Here is a 16,006-nt window from a genome sequence, read left to right on the forward strand (position 1 = left end):
TAAAACGAATTTGTTTGGTTAGATTCTTATCTGCAAGATATTTAATTAATTTAAACAAAACACTCCTGCACTCATTTATTGATCAGTCATAATGAACTATTCCGTCAGTGCCTGAACATAACATAGAAATGAATGAACATAACATAGAAATTTGCCTTCTGACAACTATTATTTCCTATCAGTTGGTATCTTTTCGTATTCAAGCAAAGTCAGAGCAGCAAAGATATACAAGCAAGTTGTATGATTTATATAAATTGAAACTATACCGTGCAGCTAATAAAAACAGCTACAATGTATTGGGGTTATGGCATGGAACGCTAAAGCAACTGTAGGCTAAATATTCCTAATATATTCAGCAGTAATAATGTTAAACAGGCTTATTGGAACCCTTACTTCGATTGAAGAGGATTGTCTTTATCTGATCAAGTTACAACTCTGACTTACTTACATAGCTCATACATATTTCAACTATGTTCATTCACGCAACATTTATACTTTTAGGTCAGTTTTTTAGTTTAACTTATACAAAACATTTTTATCTCTATAATGACCTTATGAAAAATCCACATGTCTTTGATGAAGGTATCATATTTCTATCATATTTCTCAATGATTAGCATATCTCTATATGTTTATACATATAAGACATATATCTGTGATTACCTTTTGAAAATCCAAATGATTTTGGTTAAAGTGAAGAAACATTCATGTCCCTATGGTAAACGTATAAACATATTCATATTTGTATTATTTACGGAAAGAAGGCAGGATCTCAAAACAATTTGAGGACTATACCATACAAATATTTACGTAAGATTGGAAATAGCAATAAAGTTCTATATATATATATACGTTTTACAACTTTACAGTGCTATTGCATAAGTCACCGGAATCATGTATTAGCAATTCATGTGTTGCAAATGCACCGCAAAACACCCGTGGATGGCAATCAAGGAAAACAACTTCATAAGTTTATTAAAGCTCAATAATAATTATTATACTTTTGTTGTGGAATACACTTTTTTATAGTCTTTTTTACTCTAATTTATTATGTACGTCAATGGAAGCTATAGATATTCCAGATATTCTCGTCATACTAGACTTCGACATTGATAGGTGAGTTACTTTCAATGTTGTCGAACTTTGGTTCTGCTAATGCTTTTTCCAACCATGAATTATCCAACTAATATTCGTTCTATTGTTGAAAACATAGCGTTTCGTATATATAACTAACCCGCGGGTGGAGTTACTCAAATAATAGCTTTCTGCTTTGATCAAACAGTAATCTTATCAATTTGAGTAAAAAAAAAGTATAAAAATATGTAAAAACAGTAATTGTCAGAAGTAATAAAAATGTTGCAGAATTTTTTCCAAATTGAATAAAACGCTGAGAGTGAAATTTGTTCCTTCTACTTAAACTTTGTATTAGTATATTATGCGCTCTAAATGAATGTTGATGAATGGACAGATGAATCAAGTGATAAGGGCAAATTGTGATGGAAAGAAGAAATTCACGTCATGTAGTGTCGGTGAAATGATTTAGTATTTGGTGAATAAGTTGCTTTCATGTAGCAAAACTCTTTCAAATGTTGTTTCATGCAAGAAGTGTCACAAACTTAAAAGAACGATTCAAAGACTGTATTGTCAACTGACTTCCTTACTGAATAGTGTTGTCGTACTTGTTACAGGAATCACAACATATATCAGCTTTCATTCTGGTGTGATTATTTCAGTTGCACGATTTTATTCTGTACTTCCAATAAATGTCGGATGTAAGACACAATACCCACGATACATAATGAATTTTGTAGTGGCAAAGAGGCGTTTGTTCAAGGTGCTTCAACTTTCGCACCTGAAATGATAATTTCGGATTTATAGCCAGATAGTCGTGAAACCTAACTTACCAAGGACTCAACATGCTCTGGAATATGTATATAAATATATATATCTGAAATATGTATTTTATACGACTCGGGAATGAATGATTACACTCATAAATTGGGAATTTATTTGAATCCGTAACACAACTCCTTGTTCTGTAGGATCCTTTTTAATTTTGTGATACTTTTTAACAAATTAAAGTTATAGGTGATATACTTTGTAGAAAAGCGTGTCGTTTTGATGATTACGATGTTTCTTAGAGTAGTTTTATTATTAATAAATAGGATTATCAGAAAATTAGTAAACGCAAAATTAATTATGAAGAAGGATATACGGGTTCTTGTATCGTAAGCTAACGTGTCAGAAATGACGTCACTGGAGGAGAGCTTCGGGGTTCAATCAAGCTGTGGATAAATGTATTCTTTTATTTGTCAATAGACGAGATGGCTTTAAAGTGTAATATTTAAGAACAAATAAATTAATCTTCTTGTGGTTGTTTAATTATGAGATTCAAGATATAAAAATACATTGATGTGGCACATCGTGAATTGAAGTCTCATTACGCTACTGAGAAACTTTTATTCATTATGTTAACCATTTCGGTAAGTCTTGGCCTTCTGCATACAGATTTATTTTACCGAAATTTGAGTCAAATTTTTCACCGGGCTATGTAATATTCAGACAGATCCCTATGATATAGAAAAACAAAGAAAACAAAGAAAACAAAATCGTGTTTACAAATTTAATGTAAGCAATTTACTTCGTTCACAAAACTCCGTTACTGATGTCGCAATTGCAACCTTTATTCTAAATTGGTAAATAAAAGAAGCATCTGATGATCTTAGTAGATATTGTTGTGTCAATTTGCGAGTATGATTGGTATCCAAGTAACAGTAAAATTCGGATTCAAGTGCAGAATAATAAACACGTCTATTTGACCGAGTTTACACAGATCAGTCGATGCATGGATACTTTAGTCCGATCGTTTAGTTATACCAAAGAATGCCATTGATTTCATAATGGTACTTGATCCCGCCTCCGGTTGAAGGAGGAGTAAACGAAATCCGGGTGAAATGGTTTCTATTTCCATTGAAATTTTAAAAATGTTTGATCTTTTGACTTTCAAGACGACTGGCAAAATGTTCGGTGCGTCTTTTTGGACCACTGAAGCAATATCACGAACGTTCAAACAAAACTAATTGTTGACATCCTGGTGGCGAGAGCCAAAATTTAAAATTTGGCTTACAGGCCCCACGCTGTAGTTCTTGACATATAATTTCTCAACTTCATGTCGAACGATACGACGTGTATGGTAGCTCACATGAATCTATTTGACTGCCAATGCGAGTATGTAACTAATCTTCACCATTACAAGTGACGAGATGACTGCCAAGTCTGCCATTACAGATGAGTGTGTGAGCAGGGTTGTACGGAAAGGCATGCAATGTTTGCCTTGGGGAAGTCTGATCGGTCACGTTCGTAAAAGCTAACAAGTGCAAGAGAGTACTGTGAAATTCCTTTTTGGATTATTGCAGAGGAACTGTATGGACACGGCAAGGCCAGATCCAGAGAATCTTTTTTGAACCCATGAATCGTACCTATTCCAAAGCCTAAATCACGTGTTAATCAATATCTAAAGCTTCCGGGAAATGAAGGCTTGTCAGGTAGAAACAATTGCGGACCTGTTCGTGAGATAAAGATAAACCGTCTAAGAATTGTAAACGCACTTCAACATTGTCAATCGAATTTGTTATTTGCGTTTCCCCTGTTATTTCAAACTGAACTTTTATTCTGAATCTGAAGTTTTAATGAATGTTTTTACCCGTTGCTAATTGCATTTGTCAAGTGAGAAACAATTATAGAAACGAATGTAGTTTATAGATAGAAATTCATTCTTATTAAAATAATGCGTCATGTGGGCCTAGTGGTTTTGTTTTAAATGGCAGTTCTCGACACAAACTGTGTTTCCAAGATCTTGTTTCTTAAAAAACACTGACAGGTATCCTGAAAGTCCTTCTCATTATCACTCATCCAGGGCAACGAGGGATTGTGTGCTATATCTCCCTAATCACATTATCATACTTTGCCGTATATTTGAAAACATCTAAAAATATCAGATGAAAGTTCTTCTGATGAAATGTACAAAAGTTTACGTCAACCTATAAGGAACGAAATTCTTTTGGAGTTTCGTTTTCTTCTTGTTTTCTTTCTATGTAATGAGGAAAAAGGTGAGGCTTTCCAAGTTAACGAAACTTCTTTATTCCTTAATTTACCAGATAGCTACACTCATTGGTCCGTGACGGGATGCACTCGAACTTCCAAGACGATTTAGAGTCATATTTGTACAACCTCATAAATATTCTAGCTATCTGGCATTTTGAGCAAGTCAATAATATGCTTTCGTAACCTTTAACAGACGTCCCTATGTACTTTGCGAGCAAAGAAACGTAATGTGATTAGATGTAGAATTTCGATGTGAGTTGTCGGAAAAAATTGAAATATACATATGTTAGATCTGTAATTTTCTTGGCGTTTCTCAACTTAACCGTTACAACTGTTCCAAAGCTGCTTGCCATTTTTCAATTTGAGTCTTTTACTGAATGGCTGAATAATTTACAATTCCATTAAGATTGATCGGAAACCATTATGAACGTCTTCGAAAATTGACATTCCTGACAGAGCTGCTCTTTCAATAGCTATAAAGAAGATTTTAATCTCTGACAGTTAGCTTTGTCTTCAGAGTTAATGCGCCGGTAATGACCTGTTAATCTCTGTCCAAGTTAAAACAAACATTCGTTTGCAGGTTGTGAATATTATCACAGGTTACGTTCTCTGCATGTGTCACTCAGAACGTTGGTCACGGAGGATATTAGTCTGCCAAACAAACAAAAAATTGACAGATCCCTCTGATTTTGGTCAGAAGTGTAATCTATGATCCATTTTAGCATCATTGTTTTATATGTCACGTGGATTATTTCATAACACCGTCTTATTGAACAACTAACAACTCATCTTTCTATCATCTACTTTATCAACTGAGTGTAGTTGATGTAAAGGTGTGAAACATCAGTGGGGGTTTCTTGAGGATAGTATCAATTCAATGTGGTTTAAGATAACAGTTTAGTTATGGAATAACCTATATAAACACATATATTATAGTGGGGTTGAAACCCTATGCCCCGTGACCATATCTCTGAACCAAGGTTTCTTGGTCTGTAATGATGCATTATGGTATATCAAACAATTTAAGCTCCTATATACCTTGGCTTAGGGTCAGCAACTTTTTATATGGCCGTTGCTATGGCAACCACCCCAAAACAGTAAAATCATCTGTAACTTCTAAAATAATGAAAGAAAACTAGTGATGATGGTGTCAAAACATAGGTAAATGTGGGTATTGATTTGACCCTTAAGCCCACGTCTAGGTCGAATGTGACCCACTTCTTCCCCGTGTCACGCCCAACTCGAAACTGCCATAAGGTACCGGGAAAATCGGGCAGCAGGATGCAGGGGCACTGGGACGTGACGACCCGCGCTGTTCCGAACACAAAGGGTCAGACTGAAGCCTTCTCTCGGCAATTGTCGCGCAAATCCCACCGTGCTTATCAAGAGCCGTGGCTAAGGGGTTAAGACCGATGCTGACGTCATCTGCCCTCCCGATGACATCATCATCGGTCTTAAATCAAATTAATGACCGAGCACCATGTATTTATCCCCATTCATGAAAAAGTTTATGAGAAATTTGAATAAGCCAAAGCTCCTGGTAATGACATGGTATCTTTTTGGCTGTCTTACATGGAAATGACAAACATCCTGATGATGAACATTCGTTCTCTACGCAGTCAGACCTTTGATGAATTTCTTAGGTCAATGAAGGAGATGTTACTTTGGTGGAAGATTAACGATAATGACAAGTACTCAAGACTTTCTTCCAGGTCATTGGCAACACTTGTCGGTTTAAATGAAGAGCAGCGTGCATATTTAATGAGCCACTTTGCCCATTCAATGACAGGAAATCTATATTCGGGACTTGGACCAATGGATAGAATGCACAATGAACAAGGGTTCAAAGTTGATGACAGGTTGGCACTTCATTCTCAAAAATGACAAACAACTTCCGACGAATATTCAATTGTGCTAACCACTTGTGCAGAATTCGTGCAGAAACTAATCGGACGATGTCTATAAAGACATCCACACATGAACATTCACAATGAGCACCAGCTCGGATCTACAGAACCTCTTCAAATTCATGGAGGAATTTCAATGTAATCCATTTGACCCTAACACACCAGTATATCGCTCACTTCAGTCTGGCACGCTAGCTCCAGCAGAATTAATAGAAGATGTTAACTATGAAGAGGGAGTTCGTCAATCGAACACATTTCTGGAAAATAGAGTCTACAGGAAGACTGAATTATTATATGATACAATTTCAAGGAATAAAAGGTGGAATTTTTCCAAGATTCAGAAGAAGGCTTCAAAATCAAAGTCTGCAACTATTTATCTGAAGCAAATGGAAAAAAGATGGCTTGGCTTTAGTAATCAGTTTAGCCACACACAGCGATAGCATCACGCTCGTGAAGGTCTTATGAAACAAGGTAACAGAAGAGTGTTTAAGTATCTTCAATCCAAATGGTACATTTGGGAAAGCACAGAAAAGCAAATTACAATCTTGCATGACCAAAAAGACAGAGAGTGTAACCAATTACATTATACTTGAAGACGGTGGTATGATATAACGATCAGCAATACCATACAAAGCTGACAGAGAGGGAAAAGTTGATGGCTGGATTTGGCAGTACTATATTGATAGGTGCATCAATATGGTGTTTTCCAAACACACCAATGCAAAGAAAAAACTGGGTCAATGATCCTTTTGATGATGACACCGCCTCTAATTTGAGGAGAGAGAAAGAAGATCTGCCATTCATGGTCAAGTTGCAAACGTGTATCCAAAACTGCACGAGTCATTTCCAACAACAGAAACTTCATGAAAATTTAATAAAGACTAGACTGATGGATGATGAAAGAAGCAAAAGGATACTTGTGATTATTTCTGCTGCATATGCATACTTCAACATCTCCAAGAACAAAGAAGCACCAACCCTTAAGTGCAGACAAGCAGAAGCTGACACAAAGAAATTTACACTATGCAATAAGTTCATCCAGGAATGGTTTGTGAAGCTGTGCTAGCGGGTTCCCCCAGTCGTCATTGATGCTCAAGACACTGATTTGTATACACAGGCAGCATATGTTGCCCACAGGCTACTAACTATCTTATACATGTATAAGAACCGAGAGTTCATCAACTGTAAGCATCTGCTGCCAGAAGATCACTTTAAATCAATTATGCAATTCCACACACTGACAAGCTGTGATAGTAATTCGTCGTGCTATGGCCACGATAACGGCACAATTTACGATAAACTAGATGAAGAAGAAATCAAGTTGCTCCAGGAATGTGGTAGTTCCCTAGAATTGAGCTATCAGTTATCAAGGACCTAACTAAGTTTGTCATTATTTATGTCTATGGTGACAAATCTAGTGAATCACTGTGCCAAGCTAGAGTGAAAATGTGGAAGAAGTCTTCTTCCAGATGAAGATACCCTCTTACATCATATCGAGAGGGCAAACTACTTGTCTTATCTACAACTACACTATCAATTCGTCAATCATCCCTCACCCATTGTAATAGTAAATACATGATAAGTAGAACTTGTTAAAAATACGCGCAATTATGTGAGAGACAGTCTTTCTTTGAAGAATTACTGTAAAATAATGAACATCAGGCCATGGTTTGTCGAATTTTGTCGCATGTCAACGAAAATCTACGTCGGGCTTAAAATATGCGGGTGCAATAACTACGGAAAGGATACGCACTTAACAGTTAATGGAGGACAACAAATTATTACTTTCCGTTATACATCATATATAATTATGTATAGGCCTATATATATATATATATAGTAACGTTTTGAAGACAATTAAATATAAAAGAACGCAGATTTATTTAATACACATGGAATCGACGGGTTAACATTTCGTGCACTACCTTTTTAATTAAGTTACCTAACAAACTAACTAAAAAATTGAATACGAAAACCATGGTAAAATTGTAAGAAAAATACGGGTTAAGGTTTTCGTGCACTACCTTTTTAATTAAGCAACCTAAGAAACTAACAAAAGAATTGAATACAAAACCCATGGTAAAATTGTAAAAGAAATCAATTGAATATTCATAAACATTTAAACATGAAATAGCTTTGTAACATCATTGTAAATTGTGATGGATAATTCATAAAATAACTAATAAATAGCGTCTTTAAATAATTACCGAATTAAGGTTTACGTGGAACTGTTTCTTGTAATTTTTCTACGACACTCTGTTGAAGCTTTATCCAAAGAACTGAAGATTTTCTTTATTTCTTAGTCTCTAGTTTAGAGATAATCAGGAAATCATATCAGTAAGTGAAAAGAAGGGGCCTAAAACAAACAATGGATGTACTAGGGTAAATAATGTTAGGAATGATTACTAACGCTTGATTGAATTGAACATAATTTGCATTTTACTATTGAACTGTGCATATATGAGGGAAGGAAAAGAAGTTGTTTAAAAGAGGATGGCGAGATAAAGGGACGAGGGATTTCATAAGGTAGGGGTGGGAGATTGGAGAGGTTGAAATCACACATGGCTGTCGAAAAATTCAAAGTTGTTAGTCTGAACTTGGATTTAGCTCAGACTTAACCAGTGTCTGTACTACTATAGTTGCATAGGACTGGGAATGGCTGGGCTGGTGTACTCGTAACCAGGGAGCTGCTTGAAATGGAATCTTCTGGATTCTCCTGCAGCTCCTCCAAGTTTCTGGATGTGAGATATATTTATTGATACTCATATCCACATCACTATATAAAGTATAAGTCTGGTACCAGTAAAAGATTGATAGAAAAAAGTTTTTATGTATGCAATGCATATGATTGAGCTTTCGGATAGGCGTGTAGTTTGAAGGCATATCACTGCAAATGAACAAATAGCCTTTCATTATCAAATGATCAGTAATGAATAAGAACAATAAAAAAGTGATAACAAGGATAGGGTTATTGAATTTGTAAGTTCATTTTATAATATAGACTAGTGTATAAAATATAACACGGATATAACTGCAAAACTACATGGCCTCGATCAAATTAGCTGTTCTTTTATACATCCTGTCCTTCTATAATAACAATTAACGTCAAGCTTTGAAATAAGAAAACTCGTTAGTCGTTGTAATTAGAGGTACATGTGCATGGGGTACAAATATAATTTCTTTAACTATTATACTTCTCACGGTCATACATATGAAACGCTGACAATTTCAAGACCATAAAGTATAGAATGGTAACCTTTATGCTGTATCTTGTGTTCTGTGGAAATAGTGTTACTCTGACAAAGTCCTGATCCAACGAAGAGATTTATGTTATGACACATCAATAATGACCTCAATTACAAACGGACTACAATATTATTGTTAATATAATATCAATTGTTTGTATATATCGAACAAAGTAATATAATGAACTTAGCTTCCAAGATTCAGCCATATTTTGTATCCTTACTTCCTTGTGCAATATAATGGAAGAAAGTAATTAACCATAATATTAATGGGATTGTATCTTTCCCCTAAAGTTGTCGAGGCTGCGTGATACTAAATTGAACGTTAATTGTAGCCTAAAGTGGAAACGATAAACATGTATGCTTATTCTTCTTAACTGAAGGAATGTGAGAGTTTTACATACATCTTATTCTTCTTAACTGAAGGAATGTGAGAGTTTTACATACATCAGTCGATACATGGATAAATCACCATGTATGTATGTATGTATTTTAGATCCTCCTGCAAGCACGACCTCGCGAATAAGCCATCATTGACTTATCAAAGCCACCGGCTCACCGAAGTCAGTCTCTTAGATTCATATTTTAACGTCCATGATTATGAATTGTCAATTTTCAACAAATCTGTAACTGGACGACATACATTAATCTTGGAGAGTCTCGAACTCGGGACCTTATGATTGAAAGGCACCGGCGTCAACCACTGAGCACAGTCACATCGTGTAATTCCCAAATCCGGTAACAGTCGATACGAAGATGATCGGAACCTCCATCGGTTGAAGGAGAAGAGATTGAAATCCGGGAGAAATAGCTGCTATTTATATCGAAGCTACAAAGAACTTGATCATTCGAGTTCCAAGCGGATTGACTAACAATCGTGGCGGCTTTATAGACATCATCAGCAATATCTCGAACGGTCGAACAAAAGTAATTGTTGACGTCTTGAAAGTGATCAATATATTTAAAAAAATGAGGCGTAGAGGCATGTAGCTAATACGTTTATAGCTAATACGCGCTTAAATCTGTGAACGAATATAACATATTTTTCACCGTCTGGTAAAATATTGGGTAAACAGGCAACCTATTAATTGTAAGTGTTAGACATAGAACCTTCAAATGTGTCCAGAGATAAAAGGTTGCATAGGGTGCAAATAAAAGTGGCACTGACACAATAAAAGTGTACACTGACATCTAATCAACAGAGGGCGCTAAAACACAAATTTAGTTCCGCTGTTTGAACACATGCAAGTCCAATATTCATTATAGTATCAGTGGTTACCTGCAAGAAAGCACCGCAGTAAATCCTATCAAAGAGGTCAGTATGACAATTCTATAAGAAGGTTGTTATTAAGCATAAAACACATTGGCATTACTGGTAGACGAACCGTAACTGCATCCAACCAGGTAGATGTAACGGACCACTTGTTCTGATTGGTTGTTGGTAAGGGGCACACACTTACGTACCCTAATACAAAAGCGAAAGAAAACAGTGTAATTGATAATGATCTTTTCATGTATCCTGTGGTCTATGGTTCATAATGTGTGGGATCGATTTCAATCTGGAAAACATTTCAAAGAGAAAGCAAATTTCAAAATGGATTGACTTCGGCTGTAAATTTTGAGGATTTGGAGGATTAACTTAACAGTTTTGTGAGTATTATAGCCTACTTATTATTTTATTTACTTCCTTGTCTGTATAAATCTACCGTATCGTCTAAATATACCGGGTTGTGGTTGCAGAAAAATTCTTAACGAGCAGCCAGCCATCTTTACACATAGTGTGCTACGAGTACTAATAAATACTACTACAAATCGTGCTAGTTGATAGGCGTTCGAGAACAGTTATTTGCAAAGGATCGAAAGTGGACGTTTCAACAGTTCACGTTTCTTCTCTGTTCTGACACTCTTTGATTATATCCCTTGCATATTCAGTCCTGTTGAATAATTTAATTGACTTGGTATTCCACGTCTTCATTAAGGCTAAAGTAAGCACGAACGTTCTGTACATAATGAAAAAAGAACTTGCAAACTGCAAATCAAGTGATTTCGTTTTCGTTGATGTCAAAAGCTTTCTCCGGTTCCCGTAAATGTATGTCAATGATATTATACAATATACAGGGAGGCGAAGTTGCAAGATTGGAATCGCTCCTAGGGAGTTGCCTATGTATGCACCATAAAACAGAATAATGTCAGTGATTACAGCAACTTCTGAACAACTTGCAAAGTATGTTAGTGTGTCAAATTGTGTGAAGCAGCAAATCAAGAACAGTGGCGGGTAACTTCGACTACATGATAGAACACCCGATACGCATAGCTAGTACAGTAACTACTGTTCATGTTCAACAGCCGTGCATCAGTAGCTACTGCGCTGTGTTCGCAACACGGTAACATGTGTAACAGGTGGCACAGTAATTACTGCAAAGCTGTTACACGATGAACTGCGGTGATCTTATACTGCATGCGAGATTCAGATGGTAGCCTAGCTTTTCTCTAATCGTATTACTAAATTCATTTGATTGAAACATTCTTCACGGACAGGTGAGTGTGTGCAAATAGATACAAAACAGATACAAAAAATGGGACCTAATAAGGGGGAGGGGGAACCTAGATTGGCCTTATGGGTGGTTCCACGTCTTAATTAGGTCTTAATATAGTAATAGTTTACACCATAATGACTCGACAGCGCTACTATACAGTACTACTACTAGTACCCCATCGTCATACTCAAAGACTCCTTGTCTAGTCGCGCAGTTCTTTGTCTTACATGGGAACGTGAAACAGCTTTGCAGTAATTATTGTGCCATCTGTTTCACATGTTACCGTGTTACGAACACAGCGCAGTAGCTACTGATGCACGGTTGTGGAACATGAAGAGTAGTTACTGTACTAGCTATGAATCTCGGGTGGATAGATTAACGGCTTGTGATGTACTGTCCTGTGAAAACCCGCCAACACTTTGCTTTCATCACTGCCCCTACAGTGAAATACAGAGCTATGTATCGATTTGTCTGGACATTTGCATACAACGGAGGTATTGTTATGATCATGCTTCCGTACTTTAAACAAAGTCTAGGTTGATTGTACCTAAAGTTTCAATATTTCAAAAGAAGGATTATCTGCGGATTTACGTCAAAACAAAAGGAAGTGAATAAAAATAGAATCATGAGACATAGTTATCCACTTCCACTGTTTAAAAGTTTATCGAGGATGCATTGTTTAAATAACGGAAATAAAGGTTTTTCAAAATGCTTTGTAAATGTCTGCGAGAATGGATATATAAACAGTTCACTATTTAACAAAGACATATCCTTTTACATAATAATTTGCCTATCCCTCTCTTGCATATGTTCGTCAATCTGATTAGCTTGTTTGACTTTCGAATCAAACAATCAGCAATGAAATACTTATACTTCTATGCACAGAAATGAACATTTGTTTTCTGTAAGGTTTCTAACTATGGAATCGAGACGCTTTTATGTTATCCTCATGCTTATATTGACGTAGTCTTCCGCATTATCGCAGTGAAACTATTTTTCCATTTGCTAATATAGAGCTAAAAGCCAATAATATAATTATTGGTTTGTTAAATACAAATATTCTCGTTCCTTTTTTCTAATTGGCTATGTTGTGAACTTTCCCGTACTAGCTTAATTTGGTTAAAAAAGTATGTAACCCTTCCATTTAACCCGTTTCCTGATTATATGGGAACGTAACGTCTCTCTGACCAAGCTAGCCACACCGTAATGCAAGTTACTCTTCAATCCTGAAATAATTCAGGGTACGAAATTTATTCAAAATCAGAAGATCAATCTCTGTATGCAGTCTCCCAGTATGTGTAGTGATCAACAATACTGTCTTAATCTAACACAATATTAATATACTGAACTTAGCTCGTCAATCCGTGAGGTTGCTCGATTATTCGTGATACTATGAGTAATGTCAACTTTATACATAAAGCGTTTATACAAACACATTTTCAGCCTATTTGACTAACTTGATAAGATACTGGTCAATTCCAAAACGTGTAATTACCAAATTCTGTTCTGTTCGAACGATGGTTAGGAGTGTTAGCTCAGTGGTTAACGTCGGTGCCTTTCAATCATAATGTCCCGAGTTCGAGTCACTCCAAGATTAATGTATGTCGTCAAGTTACAGACTTGTTGAAAATTGACAATTCATAATCATGGACGTTAAATATATATCTAAGAGACTGACTTCGGTCAGCTTGCGGCTGTGATAAGCCAATCATGGCTACTTCACGAGTTCTTGCTTGCAGGAGGTTCTAAAATACATACATACATACATACATACATACATACATACATACATACATGGTGATGGACCTCCTCCTTCGGCTGATTGAGGAGAGTCCGTATCGCTGTAATCAATCCGTTTAATGTGCTCATTGAGTGGGACCTGAACATCCCTCGAAACAAACCATATCATACTACAAGATACTATACAATCATCAGTCAAACCAGAACTTAATAATCTATTCAAACTGGATGCCTTTTCGTCAGTATTGAGTGAGGAACAACATTTTGATTCAATCCAAGAAAAACTCCGAATAATTAAAATATGAAAAATGGGGCTGAAAAAAATTAAATAAATTCAATTCATGCTGTTTTGGCATCTTTAATGTCTCCTGAATCCATTTCCCATTAATTATTTTCAAAATTGGCACTTAATCATTAGTGTTAATAAAGTTTAAAATATGATGAAGTAGATGATTTCTTCCATATCCCGGAAGCAGACTGGGAGTCACCACAAAATTCATTTTAAAATGGTAACAAAACTCTCAAAAATCTCGAATTTTGGCCATTTGGCTTTCGATTTCCCTAAATAAATTATTAATAGAATAAAGTCTATGATGGTAAGTGTTCACTGTAAAGGTAACACGTTGAGCCCTTTTAACCTAATTGATAGGTCACGCAAATTTTAATATGTGACACATGGATACTTCAGTCCGAACGTGTAATTACCAACTGCGCTTATTGTAGATACGATGGTGATGGGCCCTTCCTTCGATTGAAGGAGAAGAGAGCGGAATCCCGGAGAAATAGTTGTTATTTCTATTGAAGCGTTACAAATGACTTGATCTTCCGAGGTCCAAGCGGTCTGGCAAACGTTCGGCGCGACTTTATGTACATCCGCAGCAATTTCACGAACTTTCGAACAGAAGTAATTGTCGACATCTTGTTGGCGATCGCAAAAACCAAAATCAGGGTTAGAGGCGCCAAGTTGTAGTTCTTTGCTAAAGTATTCCTCAAATTCATGTCGAATGATACGACGTGGTGGCTGACATGGATCTGTTTGGCTGTCAATGTGGAAATGTAACTCATCTTCACCATTACGAAGGACGACGTCAGTGTTATTGTACATGAGCGTGTCGGCAGGTTTCGATGGAAAGGCAAAGCTAACCTTTGGGAAGTCTGGTCGGTTTGATTCATAAAAGTCAAACAGTGTAAAGGAGTACTCGGGAATTCCATCTGGGTTATCACAGAGAAACGGTATAGTTACACCAAATTAACGTCCAGATAAAGTGAGATCCTCTACGAACCCATGTGAAGTAAGAGTTCCAACCGATATATAAATCACGTGTTGATCACCGGTTAGTACTTCTGGAAATGGAGGCTGAGCTGGAAGGTATAATTTCGGACCTGTACATGAAGTAAGATTAAAATAAAGATATTGCACTTTGAGAGCGTTTACGGAAGTGGTACTCTTTCCTTTCTGATTATTTTCATTTCTGGGTTATTTAAGAGGAACATACATCATATGTGCGAAATGTGCGTTTGATCTTGTCGAAACGTAAGTGGACTTTAACAATCACTTGAACAGGACTGTACGCAATCAATTTAGTTGCATTCAGTTTCCGAATTTGAGGTTTCGTTCATTACGGAGTACTTTATTCGTCTGTAGTAATAAGTACATAGGCTAATGAAGTATCTTAACAAGTGGTAGTCGAATGATACGTCTAAGCACATGAGCTGTGCTTGAGTTAATAGTCCTTGTTATTATTAGTCAACGACAAATTCATGTGCCGTTGGTTTACTTCAACGATTGAGGCCATGTAATACTCCCCTGGTTTGAAAGATCGGAAGGTGGACTGAATAGTTTTGTAAGCAAATACAAATACTCTCGGTCAATTACCTATGATAATAGAAGGTACTTGTTATTTTCGAACCATATATAGGAGCACAAAAATGCTCACAAAAATCTTACCATGTTTATTTAAATAAAACTGTTCCAAGACGTCCTGTACAGATTTTCGGTCCACTGAATGACACATCGACGTGCCTTTCCATTCTTCCTAGACTAATGCTTCTATTGTGGTTGCACCAGAAAGTCGGCCACACAGAAAGAGCTGGATTAGGATAAAATATGCTAACATTTTTGAAGATAAGATGTTTCGCATATCAAAACCTGCTGCTAACTAAGCAGTTGAACAGAGAATCCACTTTATATACTTTAAACAAAGTTTACAGCTATGCACGCTCAAATCCGTCTTCAAATTGGAAAGGAGAAAAACAAACGGGTTTAGCTTCTTAATACCCGTACTTGTTTATAATGTTTTGCGCTTCAGTAATACTTGTAAGAACATTTTCTGAAAATACCTAACCACTCACTGGATGTTATTGAAAACTTTAACAATCATACAAACTTAAAAGAAGTTTACAGCCAATACGCACTCAAATCTGTCAACGATTATACTCTTCATTAAATATTTATCGTTCACCGTCTGGTAAAT

General features: G+C 36.2%; 1 protein-coding gene and 1 long non-coding RNA gene across 3 annotated transcripts in view; one reads left to right on the forward strand and one right to left on the reverse strand.

The window, feature by feature from the left end:
• The window catches only part of LOC139971485 (parapinopsin-like), a 62,163-nt gene that overhangs the window by 2,039 nt on the left and 44,118 nt on the right, over window positions 1-16,006 (forward strand). The window contains exon 1 of one of the 2 annotated variants that reach the window (XM_071978005.1): window positions 10,613-10,905. The exons of the other annotated variant lie outside the window; for it this stretch is intronic. The gene's annotated coding sequence lies outside the window, so the exon portion shown is untranslated. Of the gene's footprint in view, window positions 1-10,612; window positions 10,906-16,006 lie in introns of those variants that run through there. 2 annotated transcript variants of the gene reach the window in all.
• On the reverse strand, window positions 13,877-15,754 carry LOC139971467 (uncharacterized). Its single transcript, XR_011794392.1, has 2 exons — window positions 15,481-15,754; window positions 13,877-14,915 (listed from the first exon to the last, which is right to left on the reverse strand). It is a non-coding gene; the product is annotated as an uncharacterized lncRNA (long non-coding RNA).

This window comes from Apostichopus japonicus, chromosome 8 (assembly GCF_037975245.1).
Source record: "Apostichopus japonicus isolate 1M-3 chromosome 8, ASM3797524v1, whole genome shotgun sequence".
NCBI classification, from domain to species: Eukaryota; Metazoa; Echinodermata; class Holothuroidea; order Aspidochirotida; family Stichopodidae; genus Apostichopus; species Apostichopus japonicus.